The sequence below is a fragment of the Protopterus annectens genome, chromosome 7.part0 (assembly GCF_019279795.1).
Source record: "Protopterus annectens isolate FY-2018-M chromosome 7.part0, PAN1.0, whole genome shotgun sequence".
NCBI classification, from domain to species: domain Eukaryota; kingdom Metazoa; phylum Chordata; order Ceratodontiformes; family Protopteridae; genus Protopterus; species Protopterus annectens.
The window spans coordinates 97,111,046-97,127,691 of record NC_056739.1 but is presented as its reverse complement, the minus strand read 5'-3'; the positions used below and the strand labels follow the sequence as shown (position 1 = coordinate 97,127,691).

The window sequence follows — 16,646 nt, the reverse complement described above, 5'->3', positions numbered from 1 at the left end:
TTGGTTTCTTGTGTAACCCAGCCTTCTAGTGTTGGAGTGACTGTTTGTAGTGCTTACTTTTAAAAGATATTAAGTCAGCTTTTATGAGTCTATGTTTTTGTACTGTTTTTGAAATTTTATGAAGAGTACTGGAATACGTAATTCTTTCCTGGCTGACTGATGAATAAATCTGAGTGATAAAATTAGTATGCCAGCTTTCTTGTAACCTAAGTATTCAACATGCATGTCTATTCCATGACAGAGAATTCAAAGTAGAATGAATGTATTCGTTCAGAAGAACGTGTGCGCTTAAGGCATGTGTATAAAGTCTGACACCTTCCTTATTATTACTTATTTTGACTTAAGGTTCAGCCACTGACAGTTTCCTAACTTCCCATGCTGTGATCTAGCAAGCTATGTTAGTATTTTTATCAAATTAAGACCCAAGTTTGGTCTGTAATATTTTTGCCACGGGTGTGTTATTAGGCATTTTAAAAAGATAAAAACATTCTCATGCTTTTTCTTTAATTCTTCTCTAGGTGTAACCTCATTTTTATTCTGACTACTGCTGATTTTAGGTCTCAGGCTTTACCATCTCTCCTTGTCATCCTGAGGCTACTGCTTCTTTATGGTATTCTGAATGTGCCTTCTCCTGGGCTATCGGGTGATGAACTCCCCCTCATGGCTAGTTTAGAGGTGCCGAAAACAATGGACTATCATATTACGGCCACCTGAGTTTCTCAGTTAGTCTGTGTCCCTGCTGTGTTGCTTTAATTATGTAATTCACTTGGTTGTGCAGTGGCGCCATGTGTGTAATTAACCATCTATGGGGTAACATGCCCCTCTTTGCCCATCTAAGTACAGTAACACTAGCAGTCATCTCAGCATCACTGGGGCTCATAAAACAGCCATGTTCCTAGTACATCCCACACCCTCTACCCTGGAAAAGGTGAGCAGGAAGGTCCTTGTCATTTCCCTTCCTCCTACCATCTCCAGCAGATGCTCAAGCTGCTAATCAAACTTAGGTCACTTGGGTCACAGTCAGGGTTTTATTAGTTCATGAGAATGGAGCTGGCAACATAAACTAATTTTTGAAAAATTACTTACATATTAACTTCAAAAAATGATTTAGAGAGTTATTTGTTTGTGTTTGAAACATGTATGAAGCTTTTAAACATAATAAAATTACAATACCAGACAAGAATCTGATTCACAGTTCCAGTATGTATGTCATGTGAATGCACACACACACACACACACACACACACACACACACACACACACACACACACACACACACACACACACACATACACATGCGTGCAAGTGCTAACTATGAGTACATGAGTACAGTAGTTTTTGTAGTGTTCCATCTGCAGTTTCTGAAGTTAGGTCAGATTAATTGTATGGCATACTTCTTGTGGGTCTTTTTCAGCATACTTCTGCTCTATGAGAATTTATTTTCAGAGGCTTAATATAATAATGCTGGCAATAAAGCATGATTGTTTAAATACTCCTTCTTCAGCAAAAAAATAAATAAAAAAACTAAGCTTTCTAAAAGTGAAATTTGTGATGATCACATAGATGATAATGCTGACTGATCTTCCCCGAAAAGACATTGGTGTGATTGTGTGATATTTTAAATATATCATTTGGAGTATACATCTTTCTAAAGGGAAGGAGATTCATAGGTTTCCTATGTATATACCAGGCCAACAATCACTAGGGCATTTATAACATTAGCCATGCAAACCAAATGTGACCCACGAGTTTTATGTTTTAAAAATGTATATAGGGGATGATTTTTGGTTATTACCTAGCCACTAGACCAGGGGTGAATTTCAAACTTCCCATCAAGTTGTCCGAGTTACTCTTAAATAGGGTTAAGGAGGGGCTTTTTTTCACATGGATGGGGAGTCTATTCTAGAGAACGGGAATTTCTAAGATACATGTCCTATTTATGTCACAAACAAATTTAGGTCTTTGGACCTAGTAGTCCTTTATTTTTAACACCTTTATTGAATTATCACATAATACATAGACAAGCATACAATTATATATGAAAAAGAAAAAAACTATATTAATATATTCCCATTTACAAACATTATACATCACATATATTCTTTTGTGTAATCATCAATCCAATATTACATAAATTGATCAATTTGTGTCTTCCTTTAAACCTCACTCCTCCAAAACATTATTCTGCATTTTTGTTCCCACAATTTCCATTTTCTCCATGTAATTTGCTCCTACCCTTTTCTAAAGATCCCACTTCTAATTATTTTATCTCTGTTACAATATCCACCACTTCAAATACAGTTGGTTTATAGTTTGATTTCCATTTTCTGTTAATTGTTTGATTTGATGTTGGCATTTTCATTCATTCCTCAACAAACAGGCTCGGATCCGATCCTCAGATTTGACTCAACCACTTTCTTTAGATTCTAGGATCTGACTCTTGAGCTCCTCCCTTACCCATAATGACCCTGACTATCTGTATTACCTCATATCTCATTTGAAACTCTTCAAGATCGGACAGGGTTGTAATTGCTTGAGCTCCTTGTTGGGCTTCAGTGAGTGAATAGATATACGTTTCCTTTTTTTTCCTTATATAATAGTTATGCTATCGCCCTTACCTGCTCTAAGCTGTTCTAAATACTTTTGTTACCAATTTTGGGTAAATCTTAACTATCATTGTTGACAGCTTGTTTCCTTCTGTACATTAACTTAAGGTATTTCTCCTTTTACCACTTCTGGTATTTAGGCCTTTTTTCTCTTCCTTCTTTCCTGTTTAAAAAAAAAAACAAAAACTTTGTCCTTTCATGTCGCTGCTTTGTTTGTCGTTTTGAAATATGGATGATAATGCTACCGGTTTAAAAAAGTACAATTCCTGTGGGCATAAGATCCCCAACTCTGATGCCCACAGGGAGTGCATGTACTGTCTGGGTCCAGCACACTTGGACAACTCCTGCTTCATTTGTGCAGCCTTTAATGCTATGGCTATTAGAGACAGAATGAACAAGTTAATTCTAAAAGGCTTCCTTCTGGTCTCAGCTACTTCTGCACGTACTTCTTCTGCAGGGGCTCAAACCTGCCTCTCAAAAATGTAAGGAGCCCAGGGAGCACCAAAAATGCAGACCTACTTGTTCTCCTCAGATCGCACCTTCTTTGGAGCCACACAAGAAGGTTTTAAGAGTTCATATCTGAAGCCTTCAGATCTGACACCTGCCATTGCCAAATATCCTTGATTCTGTACTCCAAGATTTTCACAGGAGCCAGTATCCTTGAGACTGAGGTCTCCTTTTCTTCAAGAGATTCCCAAAAAGTTGTCCAGGACACCATCCACTTCCTCTTCCATTAGGTCCTCTTGAAGTCTTTCCGAGTTGGAGGTAGATAGGATGATGAGAAAATTTCTCAGAGCACAGATCCAGATGGGGGTCCTGTTGGCTCTGTCTCCCATTGCATCTGTGAGCCTTAAACCCTCTTTCCAGCCTGTAAGTTGCTCTTTCTCTGAAATGACTTGCTGTTTCAGAGCCCTCGGTTTTGAGATCCCCGAGAGTCAAAGATTCTTCTATCTGCCACTCCAGTGACTTCCCTCATCCAGTCTGATCCAACTCCTTTGGAAAACAATGGTTCTTGGAGCCAAAGCGTTAGCATCAGACCCAAGGGGTTGACTTTGTTCCACAGCTTTTAGAGCCATCACTTCCTGTCAGAGCTTCAGTGTTGGACAGCTTGGCTCCAACTCCTCCCTGGGAGTGGAAGGTCAGGGAGGGCCTTGGATTGTCTGCTGCAAGAGTTTTGGCTCATGTAGGATTGTCCTGTGTTTCTCCTGGTCCCTCTCCCTTCGAAGTAGTGGAGAGGGTTTTCTCGTACCCCACAGTAGTTTCAACTCTTGCTTTTTCAGATCCATTCCCTGTTCCGTCTTCAGATCCTGTGTCTGAGTCTTCTCATCCTACACCTCAGCGACAACTGACCCATATGAGCTTCCAAACAGTTCCCACCTGGGAACTTGTTGCTGCTTCTGACACATTCCTAGAACATCCCACTTAGGAGGTTCCTCAGAAGAGGTTGTGCAAAAGGAGGCACGTAGATTCCCAGCAGGAGTACCTCACAGAAGACACTGACTTTGATGAAGGGGGAGGGTCCGTTAGAACTTCACTTGAAGATGTCTCATTTGGAGACACCTTAGAGATCCTATGCCAGAAAGGTAGTTGGTATTCCCAAACCCCTTCTCAGGAGGAATCAGTGTTCTTGGAAGCCTTCAGGTGTGGACCATCTATGTCTTGGGTTACCCTGCCTGTAGATGCTTAAAGACCTTGGCTCCTGCAGAGCATGGAAGGAAATGGACTCTATAGAACCGATCCCCAAACACCCAGACAAGATTTTGAGTGCTACTACTGACAGACAACACTGGACCAAGGGTACCCCTGTAAATGCCATAGTTGTTGGGGCAGCCAATAAGAAGGAGATGGCTGAATAGAACTTCTCTGTCCATCCCCCTAATAGAGAGTTTAGGGTGCTGGGCAGGCTTGGGAAGACAATGTATGCATCCGTGACCTTTGCATTACTGTTGCTGAATTATTTGGTGCATTTCACTGGGTTACAGAGAGACATAGTCCATGTCCATAGAGGAACAGATGTCCTTCTCCTCATGACTGGCCACCCTGAAATCCATTACTAACACTTCCATGTGGTTAATCTCACATGCAGCTGAAGGTTCCTCATATGCTGCCAGTTCACGCATAGCCATTAGGAGACATGCCTGGATGTGGTTGTGCAATTTTGCTGAGCCCAGGTGTCATTCATCAATGCTTTTTTTGATGGATCTTCTTTGTTTGGGCCAACAGTTAAAAAGAATCTCTCCCACAGTGAGAAGGAAGGAAAGACTTTGTCTGCCATGGGAATCCACTTTTCTGCCCTTCAAAGACACTTTTCTAGTAATCTGTACAGTGGTAAAATGATGTGGTTCTGGAAATCTCAATGACCTTTCCAAGAATCACCCAAAGACTTTTACCAGAATCAGATGGGGAAATAGCTACAATGGAAGATGCCACCCACATGGTAGAGGGGGTCTGCAGAATCAAGAGCCTCAAGATTCTTCCTCAGGCAGATCCTTACAACGCTCCCAAAAGGTTGCTCGAGTGTCCCTCTCTGGAGAAAGTCAGGGGGTGCTTGTCCTTGGAACTAAAAGCCTGGATAGCCATCACAAAAAAAAATTATGGGTGTAAAGGCTCATATCCAGAGGATATTTCATTCCCTTTTTACAAGTTCCCCAAAGGAAAAGAAAATGTCTCCCCAATGTTCCACCCAATCAGAGGGAGTTGGCAGCTGTAGAGATCCAGAAGTTGCCAGACAAAAAAGTAATCTGTGAGGTCCCTCCATACCAAAGAAGATCTGGACTTTATTCAAGGTTCTTTTTAGTACCAAAGAAAACAGGGGACTTGAGACCCATTCTGGATCTCAGTTATCTGAACCACTTTGTAAAGAATTCTAAATTGCAGATGGTCATGGTTCAGTCCGTTCTGCTTCTCCTACAGAAGGACGACTGGATGTGCTCTCTTGATCTTCAAGACGCATATTATCACATCAAAATAAACAGCCGCTCTCAAAGGTACCTACACTTCTGGCTGGGGCTTGTCAGAGCCCTGCCCTTTGTTCTCACCACAGCCTCCAGGGTGTTTACCAAATCCATGACAGCGGTAGCAGCTCATCTAAAACTGCATGGATATAGAGTGTTTCCTTATTTAGATGATTATCTCCTTACCTCACTGACTAGACATCTTCTGGAAAAAGCCAGGGATTACTTACTCCAGTTATCTCAATCTCTGGGAATTACAATACATCTGGCCATGTCACAACTTCAAGCAGTTCAAGTCTTGGAGTTTATAGGGGCTTGTGTAGATATAGTCAATTGTCTAGCTCTTCTGCCTTAAACTAGAGTTCATACTTTGAAATTGCGTGTCACACAGGTACTTTCTCAGGGTCCCTATTAATTTAATGAAACTTTAGCTTGTCGAACTACAAAAGATCGACAGCTAAAGATCGAAACGTGCAAACCGCGAACAATCAGCTAAGCAAATTTTTTCCCATGGAAAGAATTCGCTTGCCCGTTTCACAAAACAAAATCCTTTCAACATGAATTAAGTTGGGGGCTGTGCCCCCCCAACTAAATATACTAACTCTGAGATTGCACCACATTGGGGAAAGGGCAAATTCCTTTCAATGGCTAAGCAAATTATTTCCCTGAGAAAGAATTTGCTTAGCTGGCCGTTTGCAGTTTGGCTCTTTCAATCTTTAGTTGTCAATCTTTTGTAGTTTGACAAGCTAAAGTTTCATCAAATTAATAGGGACCCCTTTCTCATCCATCTCCCCCAGCAAGAATGGTACTCAAATACCTAGGGTCGATGGCTGCTGCAATAACTTTAACTGCTCATGTTCATATGATAACTCTTCAATGGACTCTAGCAGTGCAGTGGTCTTTTCATCGGCATCCCTTACAACATCCAATAAAATTATCTCAGGTTTGCAGAAAATCTGTGTTGTGGTGGATATACTCCAAAGAGATTTGTCAATGGAATTCATTTATTCTTCCTCCCTGAGCTCCATGTTGACCATGGATGCCTCCCAGTTGGGGTGAGGAGGGGCATGCCTTGGAATGGACAGTTAAAGACACATGGTTCCCAGAAGAGACCAATTTGCATATAAATGTACTAGAGATGAGAGCGGTGCTTCTGGCATTGGAGGCCCTTCAGAGTTCTCCCATTAGGAACAATTGCTCTTCAAAAGGACAATATGTCAGTAGTCTGATACATCTGTTACATCAGGAAAAACAGCGGGGGGCAGATCCTATCCCTTATACCAAGAAGGAATGTGAGTGTGGCAGTGGGCGATCTCCTCCAACTGCTTTCTGGTAGCAGTGCACATAGTGGGGGAAGGGCAATGTCTTATCGGAAAAGTCGAGCAGGATCAATTTGACGCCTCACAAGTAGTATCTCAATCAATCAGTGGCAAATATGATATACCACAAATGGGGTCATTCCTCCATCTCTCCCAACAACAAATGCAGCAGGTTCTTTACGTTAATTCCCCCTCAAGGAGTTGAAGAGCAAAGTAATCCTCATTGCTCCCAACTGGCCTCAGCAGGTGTGGTTTCCCCTTCATGTGGTCTCATCTAGTAGGACCTCCTTGGACACTGGATCCCACTCCAGATATCCTGTCACACCCCTCAGGGATGATTCATCTGGATATTACAGGCCTCAAGTTGACTGCATGTTTTCTCTAATTCCAGTGATGGCTAGACAATCCAGACTTTCCACCTCAGTTTGCCAAATTCTTTTCTTGTCTCACAAACCTTCAACTAGAAAGATTTATAAAAGTAAATGGAAAAGGTTTTCCTTATGGTCTCATGAGAGAGACATGGATTCTTTCACTGCTTCACTTCTGGCTATTTTAGGTTTCCTTTCCTCCATTTTCAAACTGGAGCAAGTTTCTCCTTAATCGAAGTTTATTTTGCAGCCATCTCCAACTATGACATTGGTGCTGATGCTTCTGCTTTAGCTTCATCCAAGTTATGTAAAGCTTTTCTAAAAGGTATATTTTTACTGAGACCTCCAATTTGAGATCCCACTCCACCTTGAGATCTGACCTTAGTATTACAGACATTGTTACATCCACCATCTGAGCCTTCAGCTAAAGTAGATCTTAAGTTTCTGTCTTGGAAAACAGTCTTTTTGGTGGCTATCACTTCAGCAAGATGAGTATCTGAACTCCAAGCACTCTCCAAAACCACCATATTTGATATAGTCTCTGAATCTAACATCAGTCAAGTGATCAATTTACCAGTTGTCTTTCCCAAATTTGACAATAAAGCAGGGTATACCCTTCATCTTTTAGACATCCTTAGGCAACTTCATTACCTTCATAGGATTAAGAAACTTAGAAAAACTGATCAACTGTTTGTCTTCTTCTCCAATAAGATGGATAAAACAGTTTCAAAATCTACACCAGCTAAATGGATAACAGATTGTATTCTCTGTGTTTATTCCTTGAAAAGCCTTACCTTACCAAGACAATCAAAAGCTTATTTAACTAAGTCAGTGGCTAAATCAGCTGCTTTTTGGGCTAGAGTCTCCATTGATTACATTTGTGCAGCTGCCACATGGTCTAATGGTCATTTTACTTCTCATTAAAAATTGGATATAATTTCCAGAAATAGAGCAGCATTCAGTTCTGTGATTGTCAGGAGCATCCTTCCATGAGGGCCACCCAAGGTTTCTGTAGCCGGGGACTCTTTCCTGTTCATTAAGGAACAAATGACAATGACAATATCAGACATAAAAGGTATGTATTCACCATAACTATACATCTGTATTGTCCATTTTCATTCTTCCTCAACTTCCCTCCTACCTTCCCCCAATCCATGTCTTTGGGAGAGACCTAACACATATGTTTATCTTAGTTATGTACTAAATTCACATATTCCACACCAAATATTTTCATAAATGTCTTCCGAAATCTATCCTCCTTTTTATATTTTCTCTTCTAGTTTCCCCAGATATATCCTCACAATTGTTAATCAAGTTTCAGTCCCCATCTGTAAGTAATATTCACTGCTGAAAGCTGATTATTTTAGTCTCCATAGTAGCAGTTTTAGGTGAAATATAAATACATGCCAGTATAACTTGTAGGGTTACATTACACACAATACTTAGACATGTGTACTCATCATTTGGGCAACAAAAAAGTACATAAAAAGTAGAAGTTAGTGATTATTATAGAGCTTTGAAAGAATGTGATGAATTGATATACAAAGGTTTAAGGTTAAATTATTTTACTCAGGAAAATGTACAGCATAAATTTCAAAATAAGAACAGTACAATGGCAAAGTTTTTTGTGTGCCCAAGATACACAAAAGTCTAAGAAATCCTCCAGGCCGACCAATTGTCTCCACATGTGGGTATTTCACTTACAACATTGCTTGTTTTTTTGCATCAATATTTAATCCAAGAAGTAGTGAAATTGCCATCATACATTAAGGATGCCTTTGATTTCTTAGATAAGGTCAACTCAATACAATGGGATAAAGAAATTTATTTTTAGTGGTATATGTAGTTAGTTTATATACTAACATTAAACATAAGGATGGAATTGAGGGTGTGGAATCTTTCCTAGGAGATAGCCCCGGGACTCAGTATGTGCTGGAATTAATTTCATTCTGTTTAGAAAATAATATGTTTGAATTTGATGTGTGTTTGTATCAGCAAAGGTGTGGCATGGCCATGGGGACAGCATTTGCCCCCATGTTTGCCAACCTTTTTATGGGTTTTTTTGAAAACCTGTATATTTATAGAAGTGATTTCTTTAGAAAATGTGTTATAAAATAATTCAGGTTCATTGATGATTTGACTTTTGTTTCCAGAAGGGGATTTGATGTACCAGATTGGTTTATCTAAGACCTACATGCCAATACGTTTGGGATATAATTTGATGGTTTACAGAAAGGCACAAAGGTTAATTATTTAGATATAACTATAGAAAGACAGAAAGATGGAGGTTGAAAACTAGTATTTATAGGAAATTAGGTCAACAGAATTATTTGTTGCATGGGACCAGTTGTCATCCCCCACATACTACAGCCACTATACCATATGGGGAATTATTAAGAATTAAAAGATTATATAGTGAAGCACAAGAGTGCAATAAAGAAATGAATAAAAGCATAGAAATGTTTATACAGAGGAGATATGAAGAGGACAAAGTGAGGGAAGGGTACCTTAGAGTAAATGGCAAGTACAAAAAGTATGGTGTGAACTATAAGAGATACAACACCAACGGTAATGAAGTTTAGAAGGATAGAAGTAACCTATATTATGTATCGAAGTACACTGTTTTCTCTAAGATATTAGAAAATATCATAAAGTATTACTGGACGATTGTCAAAAGGGATTTAGCCTTTTTGAAAGATATTAAATTGAGTTTCTCTTATAGTAGAGGAAGAAATCTAAAAATGTTTTGGTTCATGGGAGATTCAGGAGACCAAATGTTGAGAGAGAAGAAAATATTCAAATGATGGTAAAACTGGTAAAAATCCAATAAATATTTATTGTTTGCGCTTTCGTAAAGACAATACCTTGTACTTCTTCAGACAAATTTATCCCAACTAATCAATCATTATATAACCATTCCAATTAGTGTAACACAACTTAATTAGCTCTTAAAGCTATATACATTAAATATATAAAAAATGTATAAAACTATACACACACACACACACACACACATATATATGTATATATATATATATATATATATATATATATGTGTGTGTGTGTGTGTATGTAAATAAACACCTTATTAATATGTATGTGTATAAGAAAGAAAAGGGACCAGCACAGAAAATAAAACATCTATGTTAATCGACCTAAACTAGAAAGTTTGTCAGTATTTATGTAAGTCAATGCACATATAAAAAATGAAAAAATCAATGTTCGCTGACAATACTACTACCTAAATATACACCAACAATAGGTCACACAACAATAAAAATCATTCATATCTACATACAAACCAGCTAAAATGCATTTAAATAAAAACATGATTATTATAATGACATACTTATATAAAAACAACATAACTAGATACTTTACTAGTATAATCTTTCTAAAGCCTTTAACTTAAGAAGGCATTTAATGGAACAAGATTAATTAAGTCCAGGAAAGATGTGAGCATTTCTTCGCATTTGCCATATTAGTTTGAGTTGTTCTAATTTCAGTTCCCAAGGGCCACCCCTAATGTTCTTACCAATCTGCTCAATGATGGTAAACTCAAAGCTATGTGTTGGAAATTCATCCACATGTCTAGCTAGAGCGTTAGTACAATTGTTCTTGTTGACATTATATAGGTGTTCATATACCCTCTGCTTAAAAGAACGCTCGGTTTTCCCCTATATAAAAACCCATACATTGTCAACATAAAGTGAGGTACACCACCCCTTGGGAATCGCAATTAAATCTACCTTTTATGGTATAAAAAATACCACTTATACAACTTCTTTGCCTGTCTTAATGTAATGGCAATAATGGCATCACCCACATTTAAACATCCCCCCAGGAGTGCCTTTTGTGATCTACAAGGGTCCTCTATATGTGCTTTCAAATTAGGGCCTCTTTTGTATGTTACCAGTGGTCTATTACCTGATGTATTTATTACTGCACGATCTTCCAAAAAATGTTGAGAGAGAAATGGATGTTACACTTAAGGGTACATCTCCTTGTAATACTTATACAATTTGTCAATATGTGGTGAACAACTTCCCTAGTATTAATGGGAAATCTGTAGATGCACAGGGAACTTTCAGTATTAAAATGTCCCAGTGGGTTGTATTATACAGGGGAGAGCAAGTGAAGCTTTGCTACTAGACTTAAAGAACATGTTAGGGACATAAAGAAAAACAAACAGTTTAGTCCTATAGCAGAACACTTTAACATATGACATAATGGAGACCCGGGGGGGATTGCAAGCTGCATTTTTAGAGCAGTTAAATGATGAATTTAGAACTCCAGAAGGTACTAAAATGATTTAAGAAAGAAAGAGGCTATTTTTATTTTAAAATACAAAATACTATGTCCTTTGTTGCTTAATAAGGAACTTCATTGGAAATGTTTTATGCAGGCAAAATGTAGTTATTTTAATTGAATAATTGTTTAATGAGCCTGATGTAATGTATATAAGGTATAAGATGAAAGAAAATAGTCTACTCTGTAAAGGGTTTTATAGCCAAGGCGCTAGAGGAGATACTTTTTGTACTGCTTGTTTTAAATAAAAGTGACTGTGCTTGGTGCTAGTATACCATCTGTTTTACTGGTCATGAAGAGTGTTGTATCATAGTTCGTCTATCTTATATGGTTCTGTACATGCCAGTATAATCTTCTTCCCTTGCCAGTAGCCCCTTACTACCACAAATCTTATAATTCAGAACCTATATCTTTTTGTCTATACCTGTGAGGCCATTCATGTACCAAAGTTATTATACCCACCTATTATATATGTGAGCTTTTTAAATGTCTATTTCCAGCTTTTGTGTTACGTGTTCCCACTAGTGTTTGGCAGGTTGATTCTTTATACAGTTGTTTCTTGTCATTTCAGTTTGAACCTTTGTCCCATTTTACAAGACTTTTTGTTTTAATGAAAACCTGCAAAAAATATTCTCCCCCAGAACACCCCCATAACATAAAACAAACACACAAAACTGTGTACATCTTCAAATAATAATTTTAACCCTCCTGATAGGAACATTTGTCCCTAATCATCAGCTGCACCCACAGGAATTACCTAACCTAAAATTAAGGATATCTGGGCTAAAGTACATGTTACAGCATGTGCTCTTACTCAAACTAATTTCTTTCTGCCGTTATCTTACCTTTATTACCCTCTTATATATGAAAAGCAGCTTGTACGCTTTCAGAAAATATTTAGGTTTTAGCCTTAAGGAAAAAGTGACTGGCTGTCTTTAAATAAAACAGAATTATATACTGTTCTAGTAAATGTACTGATATACCACAAAAAATGCTCTCTCTCTCTCTTATTTACTTCTAATTTATTTATTTATTTATTTATTTGCAGTTGGTTTACCAGGATAGTCCATTGGGCCAAAAGAACCCGTTTTCAATGGAGTCCTGGGGAGAAAAGCTCCAAATACAGACAAAAACAGGTACATGCAAAATTACAATAATACTTATACAGAGTAAAAGATAAAAACATTTAATACATTTAGGTTCAAAAATTCAAGAAGCATTCAAAACAATGCAATCTGATGTGGATTAAATGTCAGGGGATAAGTTAAAAGAGTAATGTTTTATGCATTCAAAGAAGTTGTATAGACTTGCATTACAGGGTAGGTATTCTGAGGGAACGTAAGCTTAGATAGGAAGAGTTATGTATCGTATATGGGAAGAAGAATGGGAAGAAGAATGGGATAACATAGAATTATGAGGGGAGGGAGCAAGAACAATCCCATTGGGATCTTAGGTATGAATGAAGAGATTTTTTGAACATGTACTGGTTAGAGGAGGTACGAATGGATGGTGGAAGTGAGTTCCAGAGACGAGCAAGATTAAAAGATAGTAGGTGTTTACCTGGGGGATGAGATGGTTTATGTACTTGTAGTAGGTTTTGATTGTTAGACCTTAAGACTCTGTTAGGTAGGTGCATTTTGCAGGCGGAAGACAGGGAGGGACAGAGAGAGGGGCTAAGGATGAGCTTGTAAGCAAAAGTCAGCTGTATATATATGAGTTGATTCGGTAATTCGAGCCAGTTTAGTTTATGGAGAGAGGAACAGTGATGAGTAGTGGACCTATGGCTATTGGCGAATTTGGCAACTTTTTTATAGCAGGAGGAAAGCTGTTTTTTTAGAGAAGTCTGAAGACTGGTCCATAATGGAGCCCCATAGAGAAGAGAGGGGATGAGAAAAGAGGAAGCGAGTGTGATTTTGGAAGAACTTGTAAGGTATTGGTTCTGACGGTATAGCATACCTAGTTTTTGATGGGTTTTTTTAATGTTTAGTTGAAGATGTGAGTTGTAACTAAGCTGATTGTCAATCTGTACACCAAGTAGCTTAGTTTCGGACACTATTTCAAGGGGTGAGTTATTTTGGCTGGTAATTGAGAATGAGTTCATGTCGAAGGAAGTGGATTTTGAGGGAGTAAATACCATAAGTTTTGTTTTGGAGGCATTGAGTGCTAAGTGATTTGATTTCATCCAATGTTCAGTAATTGAAAAAGCTTCCTGAGTAAGTTTTTGGAGCAGAGAGGGGGAGGTGGCAGAGCAGATGATGGTTGAATCATCTGCATATTGGATGATGTTTGCAAATGGGATAGATTTGTGATAATCATTGATAAATATATTAAAGAGGAGGGGACCAAGAATAGAACCTTGAGAAACTCCAGTAAGGGTACTAAGGAATGGGGAAGTGGCCTTTTTCCATATTACAGCTTGGTATCTATTTGATAGATAGCTGGAGAACCAGTTTATGGTAGAGTAAGTGAGGTTAAGTTCTGACAGTTTGGTTAAGAGCAAGTTATGTGAAATGGTGTCAAGGCTTTGGAGAGGTCAAGTAGTAAGGTGGAGACAATGTGACCGGAATCACGTGCTGTGTTAACAGTCTCAAGGAAGGACAACAGGGCTGTCATAGTGCTATGATTTGGCCTAAATCCATGTTGTGTAGGGGTTAGCAGGTTGTTGTCTAAGAGATGTGGCAGAAGTTGAAGGTGTATACACTTTTCTAGAAGTTTAGAAATGGGGGACAGAATAGCAATGGGACGAAAGTTACTGATGTTGCAATTGTTGCCTCCTTTATGTAGGGGATTATGAATGCTTGCTTCCACAATTGGGGTACAATGCATTCATGGATGGAACGATTGATTAAGATGCTAATAGGATAAGCAATAGCATCTGCTGCTATACGTAGGAAGTAGGAGGGAATATTGTCAGGGGCATTAGTACATGGCTTCAGTTTCTGAAGGAGTTTCTTTATAGTGGCCGTGGGTATAGGTTTTAGTGAAAATAGAGAAGGATGGAGAGAGGAAGAATTAGAGGGGGGTACAGGTGGAGGGGGAGTCTGAATGGTGGTTAAGGTGGAAGATAGGTGGGGTGAAATAGAATTGGGGATAGGGTTATTTGCAGTAGAAGGAAGGGGTGTCTTAGAAGGTGAGGTGGGGCCTGTAAAGGAGGAGGTGAGTTTGCTAATGGAGTTGATAAAAAAGGAGTTGAACTGTGTAGCTAAATCCAAGTCTGGGATATTTGGGTCTGGGGTTGGGGTATGAGGTTTGCTAGGGTTAAGAAGGGTGGAGATCCCTTCCAGAATCTCTGGGGTTAGTTTTGTTATTGTTTTGGAGTGAGAAGAAGTATTGTTGTTTGTCAGAGATAATTAGCTTTTTAACTTTATTTCTAAGGGTTTTATATGCAATATGTTGTTCTGAGGTCTTATTTCTCAGGTAGAGTCCCCAGGCTTTGTCTCTAAGGCGCATAGCTGATAATGTGGTTTTGGTTAGCCATGGGGCAGATTTTATTTTTATTCTTTTTGTTCTTAGTGGGGCTTGGCAATCAAGTATTCCTAAGAAGGTGGAGTTAAAGTGGGCAACTGCTTCTTCTAAGGGCAGTGTCTTTAGATTGTTCCAATTGATTGCCTTTAGGGAATCTATGAAGATTGATGGGTTGAAACTTTTGTTATTGCGGGTAGTGATGTAGTTGTGGGTGCAATAGGAGATGCAGGGGAGTCGGTGAGTGAAAGTAGGCAGATGATCACTAAGAGGGTCAGGTAGTGTACCGCTATCAGAAAAATAATGGGGGTGTGACACTAGAATCCAGTCAAGGATGGTGCCACTGGAGGGGTCCTTTGATGGGTGGGTTATGGTGTTGATTAGTTGGGAAAAGTTATATAGATTGATGTTAAGATGATTGGTTGGAGACTGAATGGAGGTCCAATTAATGTTTACATCTCCTAGGATTATGGTTTCATTGCTTATGTTATCAGAGAGCCAAGAGAGAATGTTTTCGAGTGTAGAAATATTATCCCTGGGGGAATGTAGAGGGATGCTAGGCATATGTGTTTGTGCTTGTTAACTTGTAGGAGAGAAAGGAGTATTTCAGCATTATTAAATGTAGGAATAGGTTTGTCATATGGGGTGACTAGCAAGGAAGACGAGTATAGGAGAGCAACTCCACCGCCTTTCTTTTGGGTCCTGTCTTTTCTGATGATTGAATAGGTGGGTGGGGTTATTTCAGAATCTTTTATAGAGGGTTTTAACCATGTTTCTGAGATAGATAGAATGTCAGGTATGTTATAGCTAAGCCATGCATGGAGGATTGGAACTTTATTCACTATACTTTGTGAGTTAATAGAAGTAAAGAATATAGGCTTGTGAGAGGAGGAAGATGAGGAGGGGCCGGGGTTGGGATGGATATCACCAGATAAAAGACTGGTAATGAAATGAAGGATGGGGTTCAAAAGATAGTTGAGAGGGGTGAAAAAATGATTTGTGTCTGCTGTGATGGCCAAGGGGTGTATAGTTACTAAAGGGATATAATTTTTCTGAGAGGTGAAAACTTTGAATGAGAAGGTGTAGAGCTGTGTTATTGGGTAAAGATGGGGGGAGATAGGAGTGTGTGATTGTGGCAGTGGGGAGTTCAGGTGGTTGGTTGAATGATAAGGTTGTGAAAGGTAAAGAGTATGTGGTTGGGTGAGGTGATAAAGATAATAATAATCTAATCTAATAATTTTAAACTTTAATGTGATGTCCTATCTTGCCTTCATTCTTTATTGATAGGTTTGGAACTGATCCTCAGTTCCAACTCAGCCGTTTACCAAAGCTCGAGGTCTCCCAACTGGCTCGTGGCTTACTCCCAATCCCATGATGCCCTAGGGAATTCCTAGATCTCATTTGCCACTAAACAGATTAGGCATTTCTTCAACTGCTCTGGCTAAGTTTACTTTTGAACCTTTTATTATACCTGTTAAACTTGTTTTTTCCTTCTGTGATATTTTTTATGCTATATCTTAGTAGTTCTTTGACTTTGTTAGTCACAGTGTTAGACTGTGTCTGTTGCTTGATGTGTTTTTCTAGGGCCATCGTTTTATCTCAAGGCCTACAGTTCCATCCCTAGCTTGG

At 38.8% G+C, this 16,646-nt stretch overlaps 1 protein-coding gene across 1 annotated transcript in view; it reads right to left on the bottom strand.

The window, feature by feature from the left end:
* The window catches only part of LOC122805891 (troponin T, cardiac muscle isoforms-like), an 859,218-nt gene that overhangs the window by 31,411 nt on the left and 811,161 nt on the right, over positions 1-16,646 (bottom strand). The window lies entirely within an intron of this gene.